The 24423-nt window shown below is 45.1% G+C and overlaps 1 protein-coding gene and 1 pseudogene across 1 annotated transcript in view; one reads left to right on the top strand and one right to left on the bottom strand.

Moving 5' to 3' along the window:
• KDSR (3-ketodihydrosphingosine reductase) overlaps positions 1–24423 on the bottom strand; it is a 281528-nt gene that overhangs the window by 167854 nt on the left and 89251 nt on the right. The gene's annotated exons all lie outside the window — the stretch shown is intronic.
• Positions 23420–24350, top strand: LOC138283076 (heterogeneous nuclear ribonucleoprotein K pseudogene; annotated as a pseudogene).

Genomic DNA, 24423 nt, shown 5'->3' with positions numbered 1-24423 from the left:
CCCTACTGTACCCAGCGACACAGTACAAAGTAAAAACAGAACAGTGATGGTACTCCTAGTTGGCTGCTGTGCTGCCTTCAAGCGCCCATCCAACGCCAGATTAGCCACCACCAGAATGCGGGCCATTGGGGGGGGGGGGGAAGGGTGGTCAGGGCTCAACGTGCACACCTTCCTCGTTGGGAGGCTGTCTCCAGCTGGGTATCTGCGGTCTTTTGGGCCTAGCATCTCAGGCCCTCCCACCGCTTCCCGGAGTGGGTGCTTCACCGGTTGTAGAACCCAGGGTCCGCACTTCCTTGGCAATGGCTACCCACATCCCCTTCTTCCGATGGGCGCTAACCTGCATGGGAGACACATAGAAAATAATACTGTTGGTCTAGCTTCCACATTCACACTTGGGATACAACACTACATGTATCTGTACCTATCCATTGGGACATCCAACAGTCACACACACATGCATCCAACTCCATTGGCACACACTCCTAGGACGCTATAATGCCAGTCACCTGGTTCTCTGGTCGGCCGTAAAGCTTGGCATACAGGGGTAGGACAATGTCCACAAGCTTCTCCAAATCCTCCGAGGTGAAGGCCGGGCCTGTTCCCTTGTAGCACATGCCATTTCTACATCCAGACGCAGGATATAGCAGCACACACAGTGGAGTACTGGTCGTCGAGGTACAGGAGTCAAATGGCAAGGGCTACACAAAATGGCGGTGATGACCGCTGTAGGGTGCACCGTCACCGCCAGCGCTGATCATAATTGGCTCCTTTTCCCCATAGACACCAATGCTAACCAATGAGGAGTTGCACAGCAGTTCTGACTGCCTAGCACCATGACGACTAATGCCAGCGGAATGAAGTCACTTCCACCTGTCCTCCACATGTGGGACAGGCAGGTGCCATTTTACAAGGTCAACTTGTGTATACACAGTACAGGGACACTGTTTATGGCGGAATAGTAATACGTCTGAGTGTCAAAATGGTGAGGTTACACATGCAATGTCCAATAGCATGGTACCATCCAAGCCTACAGGTGTATATGTCCCTGGCACACCAATCTCAACATCTCAACATGTCATTAATGTGTACAATGGCTGCCCACAACATTCTACACTAATACAAATGTGTGTGCGCAGAGTTGTGTAGGAATGTATGTGATAACTGTATACAGACAGTTGGCCTCTACACATAATTGTGGTTTTCTGCACCATAGCCCTCGACCAATGTGGAGAGGGAAGGTTACACCAGTGTACAGACCCCTTGTTGACCTGGCTACCATGGAAGAGCGCCACATTATCATCATCTATCGTCTGAACTGTGCCACAATTCATGAGCTGTGTTCCCAACTGGAGTCTGCTCTACTGCCTGCCAAACGAAACCCCTATGCTATCCCTCCAACAATACACGTACTATATGTCCTACATTTTGTGGCTACTGGCTCTTTTCAGGCGACTGTGGGCTTAGCATCCGGTGTGTCACAACCAATGTTCGGCAACATCTAGGAAAATTTCGTAACTGCCTTGTTGCAACACTTCCAGAGTTACATACAATTTCCACAAAGGGCAGATTTTACCACAGTTAAGTCTGATTTTTATGCAATTGCCAACATCCCTCGTGTGATTGGTGCCATTGATGGCACACACATTACCCTTGTACACCCCAGAGCAAGTGTTTCAGAATAGCAAAAACATCCATTCCATAAATGTGGAGGTGAGGTCTCTTGCAGATCAATGCATCTCACAGGTGGCAGCAAGATTCACTGGATCAGTCCATGATGCCTACATTTTGAGGAACAGCAGTGTCTGTCAAAGCATGGCACAATTACAGGGAGACAGAGCCTGGCTAGTTGGCGAGTGTGACAGTTTTGCAGTGCTACCTGACTAAACAAGCTTGGCATTGTACTACTATGTGCGTCATGTGGTATCTTTTTCCCCCTCTTCCCAGGTGATTCTGACTATCCTAACATGCAGTGGCTGCTGACACCAGTGAGGAATCCCAGGACAGGGGAGGAGGGGAGGCCTTGTACAATGATGCCCATGGTCGTACCAGAAGAGAGGACCTTTGGGCTCCTGAAGGCCAGATTCAGGTACCTGCACATGTCTGGAGGAGCCCTGTGCTACTCCCCAAACCAGGTGTCAGATCATAGTAGCCTGCTGTAGGCTGCACAATTTGGCCCTTATGAGACATGTTCCACTACTGGAAGTGGAGGATGGAGCACTGCCATCCGTGGGACCTCAGGGGACAGAGGACAGTGATGGAGAAGGAGAGGGGGAAGATGTGGTCTCGGCTGATTCAGCTCTACTTCCAATGAGTCTCATGTAAATGTTGCACTGTGAATCTGACTACCCTGGGTAGGATTTCAGTTGCAGTGTTGAAGTGCTGCCTGCCCTTTTGCTATTGCTACATAATGGTGGAAGAGGTGATGTTTTGTGGACACTCCTGGCCAAAGCTTTGACATTAACTCAGCCTACCACTCTCAGGATATAGGATCCCTTCTACATTTACATGCATCTGTACATATCTGATTATGAATGATGTTTTTCAATAGCAGGCATTTTGAATAAATAAAATCTGTTGGTGTGCTCAAACAGTGTTTATTGAAGGAGTGAGATAACAGGGATCATACAGTGCAAGGGAGTGGGCAGATGGTGAACAATATACTCAGTGCAATGTCCCCAGCTGCTGGTAGCACAGTAGCTGTGTCCATGGGGTCATAGGTAAATGCAGCTATGGCAGTGGACAGTCAACAATGTGGCTCAGAGGCACACAAGGGAGACAGTTCAGGGCAGTCACTTGCTGGAGGTGGGCTTGGTCTTGGCTACAGTATCACTGGGATGTCTGGGTCTACGCCCACGTTTGCGAAGGGGGTTCCGGGGCTACAGGGGAAGGGGTGCTGGTGGTCTGTGAGTGCTCTGGCAGGGCCACCATTCCACTGGCTGCTGCTGAGGTTGAGGGCTGGGTTGTATCCTGGCTGGTGGAAGGGGCCTACTGATGGGTGGAGGACTCAGGCATGATGTTGGGCATCCTCAGCAGCACCCCTGCAATGATGGCCATGCTGGCATTCAGTTGTTTCCATTGCTCCATGGCTTCCTGCTGGTGTGCCACCTGCAGCCTCTGTTTACGTGGCCAGGATCTGGCCAATCCTGTCCTGGGAGTGATGGTATGCCCCCAGGACCTCTGAGATGGGCAGCAGAGTCCCTACTTGACCCAACCCCTGGGCCACTGATACACTCCCAGTGGCCCTGGCTGCCTGTGCTTGTGTCCCCAGCACTGGTTGCCCAGTTCCACTTGCACTGGGACCTTCATCGTCCTGCCTGGCAGTAGGTGGTGACTCTGGTCTCTGTACAAGTGGGCAGACAGACAGTGGCCTGGTGACACTGGTGTGGGGGCGTTGGGCCACAGCTGATGGTGGTAGCTGAGTGGTGGGGGGGAGTCATTAGTGTCCTGGGTGTGGCTTCTTGGGAATGAGTGTCCAGGGCTGTGGGGTGGGCCAGGGTAGTCATCTGGGTCCAGACATCCAGCTGGACTGTCATCACTGGGGCTTTCTTCGGCTGGTGGACTGGCACTTCTTCGCTCCTCAGGGCAGGTGGCATGGGCAGTGGTACCTGTGTGGTAGTACAAATATTGTTTTGTGGTGTAGTTGTAGTGCTATAGGGGATATGGCATTGACAGTACTGTCCCTTTGTATAACAGTCGTGGTATTTGTGTCTAATGCAATAGTTGTTAACATTGGCATGTAATTCTCCTGTGTTCTGCAACCTATCCTGCCATTGTCATATCCCTTCAAGCACTTGCCACCTGTTTAATTTGCTTACTTCCCCAGTAATCTGCATGCAGGGGCCCTTAGGGATGGGTGTCATGCATTGTTAGTTGAGGGATTGATGGTGCATTGTGGATAACGTAGTGTAGCCGACAGTACATGCCAGGGATGGTCATTGTGCGTACAGGGATGGTTTGGGGGTTGGTGGGGAGGTGTGGGCATGCAGATGAGAAGGGTATGGGTGTTTGGGGTGTGTGTATAGGATAGGGTGTTTAGTGATAGTGACCAGGGTAGGGTGAGACATGCATTACAACCGTGGCAAATCTTAGGGGAGTATATGTGACTTTCCAGAGTCCAGTCCTCCAGTGAGGCCCTTCAGGTGCAGGATAGCCAAGACCTTCTCCTCCCAGTTGCTGTATTTGGGTGGAGGAGAGAGGGAGGGGGGGACCACCGCCAGTCTTCTGTACTGCAATTTGATGTTGTGATGCCATGGAACGTACCTTCCTCCGCAGGTCATTCCAACTCTTCCTTATGTCATCCTTAGTGCGTGGATAGTTTCCCACTTCGTTGACCTTATTTACAATCCTCTGCCACAGATCCATTTTCCGGGCGATGGATGTCTGCTGTACCTGTGCTCCAAACCGCTGTGGCTCGACCCGGAGTATTTCGTCCAACATGGTCCGCAACTCCCTGTCAGTCAAGCGGGGGTGCCATTATGTGTGATGTGAGTGGTGTGCACTTGTGTGTGATGTGTTTATGGTCTGTGGGCGTAGTGAGTGTATGGTAGTTGTTGGCTGGCATTGATTTGGTGTTCCAAAGGATTATGGGATGTGTGTGTGTGTTTTATGGTGTGGGTGTGGGTGTGTGTGTTTTGTATTGTCCTATGTGTGCAGTTGTTGGTGGGTGTCATTATTCACCGTAGTGGTCAGTACCGCCAATGGTGGACTGCCTTTGTATGACTACTGTGTTGATTTATGGATCACAATTTAGGGCGTGGCAGTGGGGTGTTGCTGTACTCCGACTTTCTGCCGTTGTTGGCCCTGGTGGTGTCATGGATTTGGCTGTTTTTTTTGTCAGGTTGTGTTTTTGTACTCATAATACAGCAGTATAGTTACCTCCACCACCTGTGGTCTTTTGGCGGGCGCCAGCACAGCGGTTTGCGGTAATTGCCACAAGACCCATAACGAGGGCCTGTGTGTTTATAACTTTTGTCATTTTAGTTTTTTTTACATGATGCTATTGTACTGAAGTGTGTCTTTTATGACCACATTTGGCTGACTAAAGATTTCTAGAATTAAGCTGTTAAACAAGTCCAGAAGCTTCAGGTCGATAACTGCAATGCAATCTTTGTTCAATTTATAATGAGGCATACAACACGATTAGGACATCTCTGGTGTCAGTCGGAGGATCTCATTTCAACAGTGAAGTCAGGGGTGAGTATCAGCTCCATAAGTAAAAGCTTTGCTAATGTGAGAATATAAGACATCTCAGTCCATTGCACAAGGGCAGCTCAATGAAATCCAACTGAGTTCTACTGAACACTCCTCCTGATAGAACTATGTGACTCAGTGTGACAACTGTGTGCTATCCTACATTCATATGTTCGGCATTCGACACATCAGTGGCGCACAGCTTCTGCCATCACTACGAATCTGTGGTTAAACTAGGTCTGTCTAAAAATTTTGATCATTGCACACCAATACCTATATATGACTGTCCATGATTATGTCTAGCCATAGGTGACAATAAGTTATTTGGCAACACTGCTCTTCTATCACTTGACACCCAAACATCATCTTCATTTCTCTTAACATAGCCCACTCTAACCCAACTTTGCTGCTCTTCTTCTGTCACTTCTTCCTGCATTCTCAACTTCCTCCTAGGTCTCAACAGCAGTTAACAGGACATTTTGACTCGTCTCATCACTTGTTTCACTGATCGACTCTCCGTTAAAGGAGGTGCAATTGAAGGCGCAATACTTTACCACCTCATCAGCATGTGTAGGTTAAATAATCAGACTTTGTTTTAGGTGTACACTTGACAACAACAATTCTTGCAGGCAGCTGTAATTCATTCAACATTTAATTTTATCGCCATTCTGAATAGGGGACCCAGAGGAAGTTATCAACTCACTCTGGGACCACAACTGTCCAAAGTCATGAACGACACCAAAACCATACTGACTATCAGTAAACATTGTCACTTTAAGCTGTTCAGAAGCACAGCAGGCTCTGGTAAGAGCAACCAAATTGACTACTTGGGCGGAAAAGACGCCTCGAAACTAGGAGGCCTCTACTACACCAGAAACTGTGCAAACTGCATATCCAGCTCTCGGGGTACCATCTTTCCAGTGCCATTCACAAACATGACAGTAATTTTAAGTTATGGAGACATCTTGAATGCCAGGTCTTGGTTTGGTGCATAATTCAGTCACATCGAGACAGTAATGCTCAACTTCATCCTCACGGTCATTTACATTTTCACCAGGTTTTGGCAATAACATAGCCAGATTCAGAATGGTACACCGTTTAACATTTGTGGACGCAAGGATAACTTGCTCAAAGCGGGTCAAACATGCACTTGTCAAGTGTTGGGTCTTTGCGCGGATTAACAAAATTTTCACCAAGTGGGGAATAAAGGCATTCAGGGGATGACCTATGATAATGCCTTTGCACTGTTCTATGCTGACGGTCAAAGCGGTAACCCCCTTCAAACAACCAGGCAGCGCTGAAGCCACAGGATCAAGAGTGGCAAAAAAATGAGCCACAAGCCTGTTCGCGTTTCCATGCAGCAGAGTCAAAACAGAGAGCACATCCATCCCCCTCACAGCAAAACACTGCATTTAGATTCACTGTTATTTTAATAGTCCCAACTCCCTTAATGAGTCTTATTTCCTTTCCTGAAAAATCCTAAACCCTCAGGTGTCACTGTGTCTTCTAGGCAAATCATTACATGTCTGCATTGGGTACAATGTGACACTTCGGTACTGCTCTACAATCTTACAGGGCATATCTTCTTCATTTGTTGGAATAGCTATTCCTCGGGCTCTGCAGCTAATAGAGCAGTTTAGCTTACACAATAGGTCATGTCCAAGCAAACTTACAGGGCTTGAATCACAGACTACAAAGTGAGGCTCATCTTCAAATGAACCTATTTTTACAGGGACACTCTCTGTTACAGGGTTGGTCAATTGCTTGTTTGTGACTCCTACAACCTGAACTCTCTTTCCTGAAAGGGACAAGTTTGGCACTTCTGCTGTTCTGGCAGTGGAATGTAGCTCCTGTGTCAACTAAAAATTGTATGCAATCCTCATCATCAGAGCTATCAGCCTGAAGAATTTCTGAAAATTTCTCATCACTCAGGTTTATTTGGGGAAACTGCGATGCTATCTGTTTCACATTTGCGATCTGATTCAGATTCTGTTGGGGAACAACCATTTGCTGTTGGGCCATCGGGGCTTGTGGTACCTACATCTGCTGTCCTGAGGACATATTTACATTTTGCTCAATATTTTTGAATTCTTTGAACTTGATTATTACGTTGCATCTCTGCAACTCCAACATTCTGCACTTGATTATTCACATTACTAAAGGGACACTCCCTCCACCAATGCCCACAATGTCCACATGCATGACAAGGACTGGTTCTCTTCAAAACTTGGACATCAAGAACACCTCCACTTTGATCTAACGGAACACAACTTCATCTACCTCTGACTCGCTTTCTGTGCAGCTTTCAATCGCATGACCATTACCTTTTCTTTCAGCATTTTCTGCCTCAATTCCAATTCATCACTGCAATACTTTGTGTACCGCAGTGTTCTGTTGATCGGTTTACTCTGCTGACAATTCAGGTACTGCTGAATCATCTCGCATATCTGGCTTTAATCTTTGCACAATTCTGAACACAAAATGACCCATATCTTTAGCTTCCATTGTCTCTGTGGTACTATGCAGTTTGAAAGCGTGCAACAATCTTTCGTAGTAAGCATGAACGGACTCCTTTGACTCCTGGGCTGTCCTGTCAATCTTCTGCCAAGCAATATATTTTAGGGACACCTTGTTTTTCAAAAATTCAATCACTATGTAACATTTTATGATCACGTCTTCAGATGAGGCACCCGTTAATGGAGCTTTTTAAGGTTTACCAACAGGCCAAACAACATTCACTTTGTGTTCTGTCCTTAAGTCCACTAGGACCACAAAGTCAAACAAAATATTCAAATCCTCCCACAGGCATTTTAAAAGTTTTACAAATCTCTTGTTTGCTTGTACCACCCCACAGGTTTCTCTTTCAATCTTGGGTAATCATTTGTGAATAACAATCTATCACTCCTACTCCAGGGTACTTGAACATAACCTCCACCTGGTATATCTCTCATGGGCTTCATTTTCTCATTGTCCTTGGCTTGATTTGCTCCAGCCAGGGGCAATTTGGCTTAGCTTTCTTCGGATCTCTTTTCTTTTCTCATCTTCCTTCCCCCATATCTGTAGCTCCCCATTTCTGAATGTATGTGATCAGTTCTTTAATATGCGTTTTTAGTCCACGAGATCTCATGTTAACAATATCCACTGTGCTAAATTCCAATTGGTAACCTCCCTTTAGGGGCTTAGATTTTTCTAGATCCTCATCTTATTTCTCGGCTACTTCAGCTAATCTCTCATAAGCCTGTCCGGCACATCGTACAACATCTTTCGCACATGAACCACAGTTCACCTTCATTTGAAGTCTCCAATTGGGCTGTCTAACACCCCTAAAATCATTTAACTGAATAATAATTTCAGTCTGGGCACATTCATTGATCTCTCTCTGGTGTTTCTTCTGTTCTGGCATTACCATTCTTCATACCAGTCGCACCTTGAGGACTCAAATTATTCAACCAGTTAGTCAGCTGTTGTGCAGTGAAACCTTGTAAACTTATATTATTTTTCACTGGTACCTCTGCTCTTAATGGTTCTATATTCTGCTGATTCCGTGTTAAAATTTGACATGTTCTCTGGCATGTTAAAGGGTGGTACTCCTTGTGGAGTGCTGCAATGTGCATTAGAGATCTGATTACGTCTGGGCATAAAATAGGGTGGAGATCCTTGAAGAAATCCCGTCTGACTTGTTATCAAGGTTTGATCTCCAGCGTGTGTAGGGATCAAGGGTCTCACAAGAGAAGCTGTTGTCCCTATCTCTGAATTGTTACAGTATACGGATCTCTGCATACCAATAAGTGAAACCCCAGCAGATGTTATTGGTGTATCAAGAATGGTCATAACATTTATCGAGTGGGCATTGCTTCCAGGCATATCTGAAGCATACAAGGTAATGACTGGACCTACACTCACAGAAACTGTCAATACATCTGGACCATCTGATTTGTCTGATCCTGTGACACTGTCATTCCTACACTGTACTGTTTAAAAAAAAAAAAAAAAAGGTACTGAGACTTTGTCCTGTCTGACAAAAATATTTAGCATCAATTTAACTGGACTAAACACTGGCACAGGTTCAGGTCTTGAAAGATCTGTTCGCTATGGCAAGTCCTCTTTTATTAGGTTGAGCTATTCTTTAGGACCAACTCACCCATTCTGGAGAGTTGACAAAGAACAGGTATTCTGTTCAGTCAAAGTGAACAAGCCACAAAGACAACTTTAAATCTTGTTCTTATGTCCACATTTGCTCAGTGTTCAAAGACAGATCAAAAGTCAGTTTGTCTTCTTACAATGAATTTTCTGTTTGACTGCAGAGTTGCAGGATTTTGTAAGGTGAACGGTCTGGCCTGCTAAACAAAGAGTGAAATGAAAGGATGTAGGGCGTCAGGTATTTCTAACACAACATTTTATTAACGGAGTCAACTGTACAAACATTTCAAAATATATTTCAGTAGTTGTGAAAGTCCATTTTTTGTACTTGTGTGCTGACAAAATATTTTAATAGAATGAAATCAACTCAGACACTTTACTTGTTGATGTGCAAATGATAAGTATGTTTTCTGAAACCCAGTTTTCACAGATTGTTAATACACTATATGATTTTATCAGTAAAGCTGCAAGTTAGTGGGAAGGTTTTTGAACATTTCTTGCAAATGTACTGCATGCAAATGACAGTGCGCTACTACATTATGCTTAGTAATAGATTTGTTAAAAGTGAGTGTTCATTGGAAATAGACGCGCCTGTTACGAGACCGTTTCTAGAGAACCTCATTACCACTTTGAGAGAAGACATAGCAGCCCTGAAACAGGAACAAGCAGCCGATGTCAAAGACATTAGACGCAATACGGGTGAGCCGGAACAAAGAGTCGACTCCCTGGAGTGGGGAAGCAATAATCTAGTTGAGGAGCTAGATGAGCACAGGTGAGAGATCCTCACACTGAGGCAAAACAACAGACCTCAACTACCAACTGGAGGACCTAGAGAACAGTTTGGGATGGTGCCACATACGCATTAAAGGTGTTCCGCTCCAGGCAGATGCAGGGAGACTGAAGGACTACGTCCTCCGCTCGTTCCGCTATGTGGTGCCGGATTTAGGGAGCAAAACATTATCTTAGACCGCATTCGTAGAGCGGGTCGACCAGCGTGTCCACTGGGGCAACCACAAGACATTCTTACTTGCCTGCATTACTACTGGCAGAAAGAGGCTATTGTGGCGGCAGTCAGAGATAAGACCTTCATTGAATTAGAGGGCAACAAAGTGTGACTTTATCATGATCTCTTCCAGGCCACCATTCAAAGACTAAGAATGCTTCAGCCCTTTACCGGACTCCTACGGGAAAAGGGGATCAAATTTAAATGGGGCACCCATTCCACATCACCTTTGTGTGGAACGAGACACATAGCCTGCGCACAATGGAAGAGGCTCGACAGCTGCTGGACGGGAAGGCTCTGGATCAGGATGGGCCCCCGTGTCCTAGGGAGGACCCCAGCCCCCACCGGGGCCGTGGTCCACCCACCGGGGCCAGGGAAATAAGATTTGGAAACTATCAGCCCAAGAGAGAGGTCGTGAATGGGCCGCACTCCAACAACTATAGCAGAGACAGCGATTCGGATCTGGACAATGACTGAAGGATGCTCCTCCAGAGAGCAATCCCAGTGGAATGCTTAGTCGCTGGGGGTGAGAGCGGATGAGAGACTCACAGGTTTTCGCCTTAGTGGCAGTCGATGGTCGCTGGCGGCGGAGCTCACCCCAATTGCTGTGTGTTGATGAAGGATCATGCCACTGACACGGACCCCAACATTACGTTCCAGATGCAGGTTCCCAGACGGGGAACCTATTAGATAATTTGTTGTTTGAATGTTTATATGTTTTCCTCACAAGTAGCCCAAACAGGTGAAAAACTGCATGACTTCCATACACGTGTAAAAGATCTTGAAGGGACACGGAGGGACCACCCCCACCTCCCCAATAACGATGAATCAGTTCAGTTTACGTACCTATGGTAAGGTCCTAAGCCTGAACGCTCAGGGGTTGAATGCCCCGGTTAAACGCTTGGTGCTCCTATCCTTTCTCAGAGATGCGTAATGTGACATATGTCTTGTCCAAGGGAAACGTTTGCTTAGAGCAGATTGGAAGCGCATGTGCTCAAAATGGTTTGACTGGCAATATTTTACCTCTGGCCCTAGGAAAACAGCCGGAGTAGCAATCCTTCTGGCCACGCATTTCCCAGGCCAAATAATCCAGACCCAATTTGAAAGCGCAGGCAGCGAGCTTTCTCTACGCATTGCCACTCAAGGATACACATTCACACTAGCAAACATATACGCACCAAACTCTCAGCAGGAGGCCTTCTTAGAGGAGGCTGTAGGGCAAATACCGACTACACCAGATAGGGATATTATGATCGGAGGAGACTTTAATTTGGTCCCACATTGGACAGTTCCACACAGAGGGCAAGACAAGCGTGCCCACACTCCAACATTGGCTGGCAGAGGCGGGCCTCGTAGACATTTGGCGGCAATGCCACCCAGTAGATAAGAGCTACACCTTTGTTCCTGCTGTCCACCAGTACTACACCCAGATTGATTACATCCTCCTCTCCCAACACTTGTGCACATACACCACAGCGGCAGACACTGGGGGGGCATCCCCATGTGATCATTCACCCATTTCAGTTACATGCCGCCTGCCAGGGTCAGAAATACAACAGCATTCCTGGTGTTTAAATCCCACAACTTCTGCGCCAGGACAAGATGATTTCAGCAATAACCCTAGCTATTACGCAGTTCCTACAGCCTATTGATAATCAGGAATTCCCGGTGGCTCTGCTGTGGGACACAAAGGCATTAATCCACGGCGCCTTCATTGCAAAGGCAGCCAGATTGAACAGTGATAGGCGAGATAAGAGATCCCAACTGAAGACTGAGGTAAGGGACTTAGAGGAGAAACACAAACCCACAGGTGCCAGCAGAGTCAGGAGGCAGCTAACAGCCGTACGTAAACTATTAAAAGCCCTAGATATAGGCAAAGCGGAATATACTCTTCTACACCTAAAACAGAAATTCTACATGTGAGGCAACAAAGTGGGTCGTTTACTTGCCCACCAGCGCCGTGCTCAAACCCTCCTGCAACGAGTAGTGGAGGTGGCAGACTTTCAAGGCAATCGGGAAACTCAAGATACCCACATAGCACAAGCGTTTGAACACTTCTAAACACACTGTACGCGGCCGAACACCTAGACCCCAACCAGGCAGACTCCTATTTGGACCAATTACCTTTAAACAGCCTCACTGCTCCGGAGTCAGTAGATCAAGAGAAAGATACTGAGGTTGAGGAATTACTGCAGGCCATACAAAAACTCACCATAGACAAAGCACAAGGCCTGGATGGCTATACAGCAGCCTTCTACAAGACCTTTGCCTCAACCCTGGCGTGTGTCTTAGCTAGAGTCTGCAACTCATTTAGTGTAACTGACACTCTAACAGAATTGATGCTTCAGGTCACTATTATTATCATTCCTAAACCAGGCAAGGACCAGACACAGTGCACATCATACCGCCCCATCTTGTTATTAAATGTAGATCTAAAGATAACTGACCCAGACCAAGCAGGTTTTATTCCAGAACGGCATTGCAGTGATACCACTAAAAGCCTCTGTCACTTGGTCGACAATGCTCACCTCTCCCATACCCCCATGGCACTTCTCTCGATTGACGCGAACAAAGCATTTGATAGAGTGCATTGGCTATACCTACAGCTGGTTCTCACTAGAAAGGGACTGGGAGAGAGATTTAAACGATGGGTGTGGGCCAGTTATAAATTCCAAAGAGCAGCAGTCAGGGTGAACGGCATACTATCGCCCTCCTTCGCTATCAACAGGGGAACCAGTCAGGGCTGCCCACTGTCGCCGCTACTGTTCGCTCTCTACATGGAACCTTTTCCAGCCAGGGTGTGACTCAATCCAGACATCAGGGCTTGAGAATGGACGGTAGAGAGCACAAACTAGCGCATTTTGCTGATGATGTGATGCTTGTGCTGATGGATCCCAAGTCCTCCCTGCTCGCATTGATGGGCGAGTTGGAGAGATTCGAGAAGGCCGTGGGTTTTAGAATCAACTATGCGAAATCTAGCAACGTTAACATCAGGCTTCCCAAAGTCAACCAGAGATACCCGGAACGACATCTCCCATTCATGTTGGCACCTCAGGGAGTTACTTACTTAGGTCTCCATATACTCCCAACGCTGGGGCACACGATAGATCGTAACTATGCAAAACTCTTGCAGGGAGCCAGGGCAGACCTAATATCCTGGAAGAAACCTCTATTATCCTGGCTGGGCAGAACAGCTGCAGTTAAGATGTCACTGCTTCCGAAGTTGCTGTAAGTCATGAAAACGCTGCCACAGCAGCCTCCCCCCTGAGTCCTTGCTAAATTACAACGGCTTATAGAGGATTTCACTTGGGGAGACAAAAAGGCACTGATTGCGGGAAAATACGCATATCTGGCTCGAGGGTTAGGCATCCCATGTGTAAAGAAATACTATCAGGCGGCTTAACTGCAATACATGGTGGAGTGGGCCAGAAACCGCAAGGAAAAGCAATGGTGCTTCATCGAACAAGCAGTTGCCAGCATCCACATATTGAAGGTACCTTGGCTGCTAAGCCTCATAGGCTACTAGGCGTCTATATTTCCCCTGTCCTACGAGCCACTCAGAGTCTGGAATGCAGTTCAGACACAGTACAACCTGTCTTCTTGCATATCAGCCCTGTCTCCCTTTATAGGTAATCCAGAATTTCCCCACTGCCGCACGAGGTGCCTCCTTTGACACTTGACAGAATGCAGGTTACAAAAGGCTGGGAAATGTCTTTGATGCAGAGGGACTCATAGACTTCTCGCAATTACAAACCTGTTACGCCCTGCCCTCCACTGCTCGATGGCAGAACTTGGCCCTGGGGCATTGGCTCCTACAGCCAAACATCTGCCCTCATGCAAGCCGCCCACTGTCCATTTTTTTAAAATGGCTGATTACTCAGAGGACAAGCGCATCCTCTCAGATATCTACAAATTCCTCAACACCCCTCGAGAATTTACCAAGTCACCAGTATAGAAACACTAGGAACGGGAGTGCGAGATCTGGTGCAGCGCACACAAATCGGCAACTAGTGCATTGATTAAAACAGTTCACTACTGATATTACACACCGGCTAGAGAGGCTAATTGGAAGAAAAGTGCGGACGGACTATGTTGGAGACACTGCGGACACCCTGGCACTTTGGTGCACGTGCTGTGGCACTGCCCTGAACTACGGTGTTACTGTGACGCAGTGCTGGCTGACATTAACAAAATTTGGAACACAGATCTGCCGAGATTCCCCCAGCTACATTCTTCTGGGCCTAGTGAACCCACTCACATACCCCCTCTCTACACCAAAGGGGCGAGCAATCACCTTGGCACTGGGCGCAGCTAAACAAGTCATACTGGCATGCTGGGGTCACATCAAACTCTAACACACTTGAAATGGATCCATAAGCTATGGAATCGTCTGGTTATGGAACAGTTAACAGCTTGTGTAATGCACACTGCCACAGTTTGGGGAATCTGCGTGCGTTTCCTGTCTGACGAGTTTAGAGAACTCACCTGCCCTACCTACTTAAGCACATTAGGCCTCACACAAACCCCATACACTGAATCATGAGTGGGAAGGGGGCCTTACTTCTGTTGTCCTCTCTCATGCTCTAGGCTAAAGTGGCACTTTGTGAAGTTGTTTAATGTAGGCCACCCGGTCACACCACACCACCCCCTGCCTCCTCCCTGTTTCCTACCCCTGGTCTAATACAGGTTTTACCCACCAGCCATTAGATGTCGGTGGTTGTATTGTTTGAAACATGAATAAACAGATTTGAATCATAAAAGTGGGTGTTAAAACATAAACTAAGAAACACTCCTGCCCTGATGACAATGCTATTAGTAAACTAAGAGGCAAGTCATGGATCATATTCACCTCATATGTGGGCTAGATTCTTATTATACATAGTGCAAACAAAAGAGTTTTTGTACGGCAGAAATGCTGAGCTCATATTTGTAGGTGAACTCGTATGTGAGAAAGAAAAATGGGACTGTAAAATAAAATATTTGCCTAGGTTCGCATGATTTGAGATCTGTTTACAGGTCAAGTACATTACAGTTAGGTCAAGAAGTTTATTCAAGTTAATCAACCTGCAGGTCTAGTAAAAATGTTATAATTTTTCGAGGCCTGAAGTTGATGCGGGTTAAAATTCTGTATAGGGGGATTCACATAACGTGACTGCATCATCTGGTTCACATTACGATTTGGCACAACCTGGTTCAGAACAGGACTCGCAATGGGCTGAACTGCATTACACTCTGAACTGGTTGATTCACTTCAGGAATTTGTGTCACAGGATTTTCAGGTGAACTGGGCACTGTCTTTTTTTTGGGGTGTGTGCAACTGGAGTACTTAGCAAATTTGTGGTTATGTTTTGTGCTGCTTAACTTCTTGCACCTGTTTCAACTGAAGGAGAAAGTGGGGGATGATTCATCAGGATCAAATGTATAACATCATCTGAATCACCATCATACGTTACTGTCTTCTCTTTAGTATCTGTTACCTGTTCTGTCTCTCCTGTCTTTTTCTTAGTCTTAGGTTTATTGCTTTCACCTTCTTCATTAGAATTAGCTGGGAACATTCTGACTCCCTCACTTATATCTGCTCGCCACATTTTCTGTTCTGCATCTCATCTAGCCTCACCAAGTGTCTTAATTTCTTCCTGCATTCTGTTCTCATATTTCTCTATAATTTTCTGATGTGCTGTAGGTTTCAAAATACTAAAAGTTTCAAACTGGGTGGGTCTTGTAGGCCGTTTCATCTCGTGCAGTATTCACCTCTTTTGGAAATAGGGCATTTAGTTGGTATTCACCTCTGTTGGAAATAGGGCATTTAGTTGGTATTCACCTCTGTTGGAAATAGGGTTTTTAGTTGGCAGTAGTTTATACCCTGTCCAAGTAGGTACCCTCACTCTAGTCAGGGTAAGGAAGTCACACAGCTAAGATAACACCTTCTCATTGCCTTGGTATCTTAGCACGAGCAGTCCAGCTTTTCTCAGAGGCAATGTATGAAGTATTGGCACACACAGTATCAGCGAAAACACTACAAAAGGTCAATATTTATCTGAATAAGACAAGACCACAACGACAAAAATCCAATGCACACAAGTCAAAATATCTCCTTTTAATAGTTTAAGCAAGTCTTAATCCACAGGAATCAATGGATGTACCTCTAGCACAAAGTACCTGGGATGCGTAAAAAAAAAACATGATGCGTGCCACAGGGAAGGTGAGGGGCCGGTAAAGCAAATTGATGCATCTGTTTTTACTGAGCAGTGGAGGTGATGTGTTGATTCTTTTGTCACTGGTGAGACAATGCATTGGCTCCTTGCTGGTAGGGAAGGTGATTTGTCAATTCTTTCTTCGCAGGAAAGGCGATGCGACTATTTCCGGACATGCAGCCTCGGTTCCTAACTGCAGTGAGGGAATCAATGAAAAATTAGCACCCAGGGACTATGTGTGGAAAATCCAGATGCACTGTGCTGATGGAACTGTGGTGAAACAGATGCTGTGTCAATTCTGCAGCCACGTAACAGGTGCTGCATAATGTTTTCAACCACAGGACAGGCGCTGTGTCGATTCTTCCAGCACAGCACATTGATGGGTGGATATTCTCCTTCAAATCACAAGCTAGCACTTCAAAGGACCCAGGGACTGGAGGTGGCACTGCTTGGCAAGTTAGAACTCTCAGCAGAAGAGCCCAGGAACTGGCAGATGAAGTCTTTGATGTCCCTGGGACTCAGTTAGCGGAGGCCAGCTCAGTCCAAGCCCTTGGCGAACCTTTGGAAGCAGGATGTAGAAAGCCACGTCCAGTCCTTTCACTCCCAGGACAGAGGCAGCAGGCCAGCACAACAACAAAGCAACAGGCTGAGTCCCTCTTCCAGCATCCAGCTGTTCTCCCTGGCAGAATTTTCTCAGTCCAGGATTTTAATTATGTGGTGTCAGAGGTCCAGTACTTATGCCCATTTATTTCTCTGAAGCAGGCAAACTTCATAGAGACGCTTGTGCACAAGACACTGCCTTTCCCTGCCCTGGCCCCAGACAAACTCTGGGGAGGTTGGAGACTGTTTTGTGTGAGGATAGGCAGCCTGGTGATGGGGCATTAGGACATGCAGTGCACACCTCAGCTCTCTGTGTGACTGTCTAGAGTGAATGCACAAACAGCCCAACTGTCCTACTGACCCAGCCATGTTCAGAAGACAGGCAGAGGCACAGAATGGTTAAGCAAGCCACTTTCTAAAAGTGGCATTTTCAAACTTACAATTCGAAAACCAACTTTACCAACAGATGTATTTTAAAATTGTGAGTTCAGGGACCCCAAACTCCATATTTCTATTGGCTACCAATGGGAAACTACACTTGAGAGATATTTCAATGTAATTCCCATGTTAACCTATGGAGAGATAGTCCTTGCAATAGTTGAAAACAAATTTTGCAGTATTTCACGATCAGGACATGTAAAACACACCAGTACATATCCTACCTTTAAATACACTGCACCGTGATCATGGGGCTGCCTTGCATCTACTTTAGGGGTGACTTACCTGTAGTAAAAGGGAAGGTTTGGGCCTGGCAAGTAGGTGCACTTGCCAGGTCGAAATGGCAGTGTAAAACTGCACACACAGACACTGCAGTGGCAGGTCTCAGACATTTTTGCATGGCTACTTGTGTGGGTGGCACAATCAGTGCTGCATGCCCACTAGAAGCATTTGATTTACAGGCCCTGGGCACACATATTGCTCTTTACTGGGGACTCACTAGTAAATCAAATAGGCCAATCAGACAGGGCCCACTTGAACTTTAGCACTGGTCAGCAGTGGTAAAGTGCACAGAGTTATAAAGCAAGCTAAAACGAAATGCAGCACACAGTCAAAACCAGGAGGTCAGAGGCAAAATGATTGGGGTAACCGTGAAATAAAGGCAATTTCCAACAGCCAAACTGTCAAAAATTCCAAACAGTCCAACATTCTCAGATTAAAAGTTCCATAACATGGAAACGGTAAAGCACCTTCCTTTTCAGTAATCTTGCACCATTGTTTAAGCCACGCACATGCATGAAATCCTTTTACAGTTTACAAATAATGACCTGGAGTTCCTTTGGGTGGGGTCTCTATACCCTCTCTCACTGGAATAAACACATCTCCTCTTAACGTACTCATAAAAGCGTTAAAGAATTTAATTTTCAATCAATTCAGTTGATCATGATAACTTTCGATCGAATCAGGAAGTAACATCAATCCCACAATACTTTACTTTCAATGCTCTCCAGCAACATCGCACTGTCCAACAATACCAGCGCTTTTTCACACCAACTGAGCTACACCAGTGTGGCACAAAATGACATCCCATTCATTTCTTTCAGAAGCCGCTTTGCAACTGTCTCACACAATTGCTCAAATACACCTAAAGCAAAAATATCACAACAACCTGTCTGCACGCCAAAGAGTAGGAACTCGCGCACTTCAACGCTGTACAGAGCTATGCTTTCCAGTTGTAGCTTTCATAATCCACAACGAGTGAAACTTAACCAGCAATTCTTTTGCCAGTCAATAAGATCCTCCATGTGCACTCAGTATTCACTTAATACCAACCAATATCTCACACTCACTGAAGGCAACTATTGGCACGGTCAACAACGTCTCAGGACAAGTATCTCACTGCAGACAATAAATCAACAAAGTATTCTACACTTGTGCATTATCCCAGGAACTTAGGCCACAACAGACCTATTAACAACCGCAGACATTTTTGAGCAACGAACGCCACAATCACTTTGAGTAAGATGACTCCAAAGCACTCCACAACATCATACTTTACCACAATCTTCAGGCCAACAGCAATGCAATCGCAAAACCATATAAATACTCACACATCCATAATTTGTAGGAACGACAATGGAACTTAACCAGTCTTTGGAACGGACCATTGGACAAAATTCGGAGTGGGTAATTTTTCAACTGGGTAATTAGATAGGGACAATCCTATCTCCTTAAGACTACACTTGAATTGTTCTACCTCCTTGTGAAACTAAACAATAACTCTGCCACCAGATCTGCTCGAGCATTTTCATCCTTCGAGGTCAATGGACCTTTTGACCATGCATAGGGTGCAACAAAATCTCAATTAAGTTACACAGTATGACCAATGTGGTCATACAAGGAAAACTCCAGTCAGAAATAAAGTTAAGGGGTTTTATTACAAACTTATGCTCAAAGTCATGTAGACAACTTTCAAAACAAAGTTATAAAGGTAAAGCATCACATCAAGGGTTTCTCAAAGCGATAAAATAAGTTCAGGTGAACTAACATTAATAACCCTAAGCATTCAATAAAAAGAGTACAAAACATTAACAACATTATCTGAGATACAGAAATCAAGAGTTTGCCAGGTTTGGCAAGCATCAAGCCAGATTTAAAATCAACAGAGTAGTAATTTAGCTGGATACAAGGAAACCCTACAGTTAGCCAAATCAGAGAAGAACATGCATGGGGCGAAACACGTACGGGCAAAGGACAAAAAATACAAAAGGGACAAAAAGAATTTGGAAAAAAGGTAGTCTTTGGAAACATGCTTTTAACTAAGGTGGGCAAGAGACAGATAAAAGGGAAAGAGTCAGTATGTCCAAAGCTCGCACAAGAGCCTTCTGCAGAAGTTATGGAAAAACTCCAAGTCTTAGCTGGACATCTCAAAGGGGCAAAGCAGAGAGGGAGATACCTCTCCAAGGAGCACAGCATGTGGAGTTTTTCATCAGCAAAGCTTCTGTCTGGATTCTGAGTGGGAATCTGATGAAAAACTCCAAGTCCAACTGGTCGACGACATATCAAAGTTCATACGGCAATCGGCTTCGCTCCAAGTGACAGTCCACATTACATTGAGGAGGCATCATCCAATAGATATCAATCACCCGACTCCAAGTTGAACTATCGATATTTCTTCCCATGTATGTCATGGGAACATCATCCATCAATTGCACATAATATCAGTCCACAGTTCAGGAGGTTCTACATTCAAGGACAATGTTGGGGTCTAAGACTAAAAATAGTCTCCTCAAGCCTGAACACGTTCATGTTAAGGAAATTAGTCAACATCCTCTGCAAAGTCACAGAAAAACAGGGCCCAACAGGCCTCACTTAGGCTACCGTAAGTGAATTAATAAAGTACATTACTACATCAAATAACTCATTTTAATACACACTTTTTCTTACAGAAACTCTTTATTGAATTTTCTCCAAGTACAATGGATCAACATGGTCCCTTGCATTCAGAACATATCGCAATAGGCACGCTAGCAGTGCTAGTCAGTGTCACAATACCACATATCTCAGAAGCATGAAATATAATAATCACCATGTCCAGATCATAGTTCTATTCTAACCCACCTTCCTGACATGTAGTGCCTCTACTATTATCTAATGCCCCCTTTACTACTCACTATTAATTCTTCATTAGTATACATGTTACAGTAACTTTAAATGCAGACTGTCAATACATTAGTATAACATGGAACCACATCTCTATTTTTGCACATATAGTTAAATAATGAATCGTTAGAAAGTCAATATTGTTTCAATACATTCTATTAGTCTAGATTATAACAATTTCAGTTTCATCCTTCAAATATTTACTTTAGTCTTGATACCACCAGGGTTTTCTGACATCAGTCTAAATAAATGCACATTTGAATGGACTTCTCAGGGCAATTTCTACATTCAAACCATTAGTACTTTGATTAACAAATTATATAAACTGTCATATATAGACAACTTTTGTGACATGAGGGACAGCACTAAAGTTTCTGCTAAATCACTTAACAGCCATGAAGGCTGGATCTGCTATCTTTCTTCTACCTAGGATAGAAATGAGGTTTCCAAGAGGCATAAGACTGACCTCCTGTTAAAGCTACAGAGGCACAAGAGGCACATGAGGCCATTTCCTACAACTGCCCAGCAACAACTGGATCTACACTGACCTTCCTGTGGCCTCTACCTGCCACCCTGTGAGTCTCTAAGGGCTTCCTCTGAGGTCCTGGGGCATTAAAAGTGTACTTCTGTGCTGGATTGGGACTAAATGGACTCAATTCAGAAGATAAAATCTTTGACAAGGACAAACTTGGCCAGTATATCTGACCAGCGCTCTCTTGTGGTGAACTTCAAATTGTGTCTAGGTCCTATTCTTCCACAACCATCCACACTGTGCTTACAGGTGATATTTTAACTTAATTTTACTTAAACCTTTAAAAATTCATAACTCTGGTACTTTTTGTGGATTTTGGTCATTTTGTTTATTATACTCTATTTTTCCAATTTGTTTTGGGATCTTGTTTTTGCATTTCAAGTTTCGGACTGTTTTGATACTGAATAAATACTTCACACATTTTTCTTTTGGGACGGTCAGCCTGATTGCCCCGACTGCTTTGTTACAAGCTACCAGAGGGTTAAGCAGATATTTATTTAGTGACTTTTGTCGTTCACCCTGGCAAGGACTGTGATTATTATTTGGGATGGGTTCTCACCACCTCAAATAATACTCCCAATTGCTTACATGTAGCTACCACCTTTGGTCTACTTCTTTTTATGTGGATTGGCCCATGAGGTCAGGAAAGGTATAGACACTCCCAGTGTAAGAGTGATAATGGCTCACTCCGATGTACATACTGGTGCAGATGCACTATTACATATGGTGTATTGTTTGTTTAAAAACAAATAAAAAATGCATATATATATATATATATATATATATATATTTTTTTTTTTTTTTATATACACACATATATGGAAAATGTCACTTATACAGTGTACATCTGTTCGTGGCATGAGACGCTGCAGATTCACATGCTGTGCACATCCCGCCATCTAGTGTTGGGCTCGGAGTGTTACAAGTTGTTTTTCTTCGAAGAAGTCTTTTTCGAGTCACGAGATCGAGGGACTCCTCCCCTTTCGGCTCCATTGCGCATGGGCGTCGACTCCATCTTAGATTGTTTTCTTTCCACCATCGGGTTCGGACGTTTTCCTCTTCGCTCCATGTTTCGGTTCGGAAAGTTAGTTAAATCTCGGAAAGTTCTACGGTATTGTTTGCGTTCGGTATCGGGTTAGTTACAACAGATTGACACCGAATTTTGAAGAGCTCCGGTGGCCCTTCGGGGTTTTCGATTCCCCGGCGGGGCCTGGTCAGCCTGACCTCGTGCGTCTTCAAGGCTAATGGAACGGACCCCATTCCGCTTCTGCCCCGAATGTCACAACAAGTATCCTTACACAGATCAGCATTTGGTCTGTAATTGGTGTTTGTCTCCCGAACACAAAGAGGATACCTGCGAGGCCTGTCGAGCGTTTCGTCGAGGAAAACGCTAAGAGACCGAAGAGCAAGAAGACTACTAATGCCATCGGCACCGGCAGGACAACAACACTTGGAAGAAGAAGAAACCTTCTCCATCGCGGATTCGGACGAGGTCGATCCTGAACAGGCGCCGAGAACCGTGAGTAAGACGTCACTGCCCAAAACTCACGGAAAATTCACTAAAGCCCAGGGGACGCCACCGCCAACAGGCCATGGCTTAACCCGAAAATGGCTCACTCCGATGTACATACTGGTGCAGATGCACTATTACATATGGTTTAAAAACAAATAAAAAATACATATACACACATATATATATATATATATATATATATATATTTTTTTTTTTTTTTTTTTTAAAGAAAAGTGATACTGACTGAAGTAGACTGCCCCATTTTGCATGTGTGCATGGTGGGGGAAAGCAAGATGTGAGTTATAGTTTAAGAGATCAATGAATGAAGGCAGCTGAGCCAAACCATGCGTACGGTACTTATGAACATATTGTTTAAAAGGCTGGCAAGACTCCTAAAGTTGTCTGCACGCCAGACAAAAAAACAGCAGGAAATAAAGGAGAGAGAAAGGCAGGGCATGTGGTAAAGATGGAGAATGGCAGGACACTTGGAGGAAATAGCATGGTATACAGAGATAAAGGATTCAGCCTATACAGTATGCACACAGTACAGACGATGGGTTAACGAGGGACAAGGTGCTAATAGCTTTGTTCTGTCTGATGGATATTGCTTTGCTGGCTACGTTTACATCCAGAAGCTCCTCAACAACATGGAGACTGAACAAGAGGTTGAATTCTCCAACAAAGAGACCAATGGAAAGTGCCCAGCAGAGGGCATGGAGGAAGAAAAGGCATTCAAAAGATCCAGAAAAACTGAGGATTTGGTAGAATTGTGCACTCTGCTCCAAAGCAAGAATGCAGGAGCAGTAATTTGAACAGGTTGCAAAAACATTAAAGCATTAAGGACAGACTCCAATGCCAGTGTTTCAGTCCCAGACAGCAGTGGCAACAAGCCCATATTGAGCATCTTCACCGACATAGAAACAATTGGAGAAATACTGAAGAAAATAATTCCCACCTTGTAAGACTCTCTATTTAATCTGCAATACCAACACTACAAAGGAAGCTAGGCTATTGATTCACCATAGTCTCACAGGTGGAATTACTGGTGTAAAGGGTGTGAAAATCAAGGAGCTCAGAGACAACACCCAGATTACCATTAAGCTATTCCAAAAGTGCTGCCCTCATTCAACAGATTGCGTTGTTCTAATCGGTGGAAAACCTGACAGGGTTGTTGAACGCATCAAAGTTGTCCTTGACCTTATATCAGAGTCTCCAATCAAAGGTTGTTCTCAGTCATATGACCCAAATTTCTATGACTAAACTTACGACTACAGTGGCTTCACAATCATGTTTGATGACCGAAGGGGCATCCAATGGGGTTTCCTATGCAAGGCAGAGGTGGTTTTGATTTTATGCTGCCTGGCCAGGATGGGCATCCCATGCAGCAGTTGAGATGATATTATGACAACATGAGTCTTCGCAGGGGGCCTCCTCTGTTTACCTCCTGGCTGTGGGGGTGGTAGCAGAGCCCTCAAATCTCTACCACCACCATCCCAACCTCCTAGAGAAGGTGACAGAAGAGGATGTCCGGGTAAATATGATGCAACGTCTTTCCAAACATATTTTGACGCTGGGTGACCTGAAGAATGCCGCAATGGTGGAATCTGGATATGGAGGGGATACAGCCCTTTGCCCACATTACGCAATCTAT

The sequence above is a fragment of the Pleurodeles waltl genome, chromosome 2_2 (genome assembly GCF_031143425.1).
Source record: "Pleurodeles waltl isolate 20211129_DDA chromosome 2_2, aPleWal1.hap1.20221129, whole genome shotgun sequence".
Classification (NCBI taxonomy): domain Eukaryota; kingdom Metazoa; phylum Chordata; class Amphibia; order Caudata; family Salamandridae; genus Pleurodeles; species Pleurodeles waltl.
Note: the sequence above shows the minus strand (reverse complement) of the source record. Positions and strands in the feature narration are given on the sequence as shown.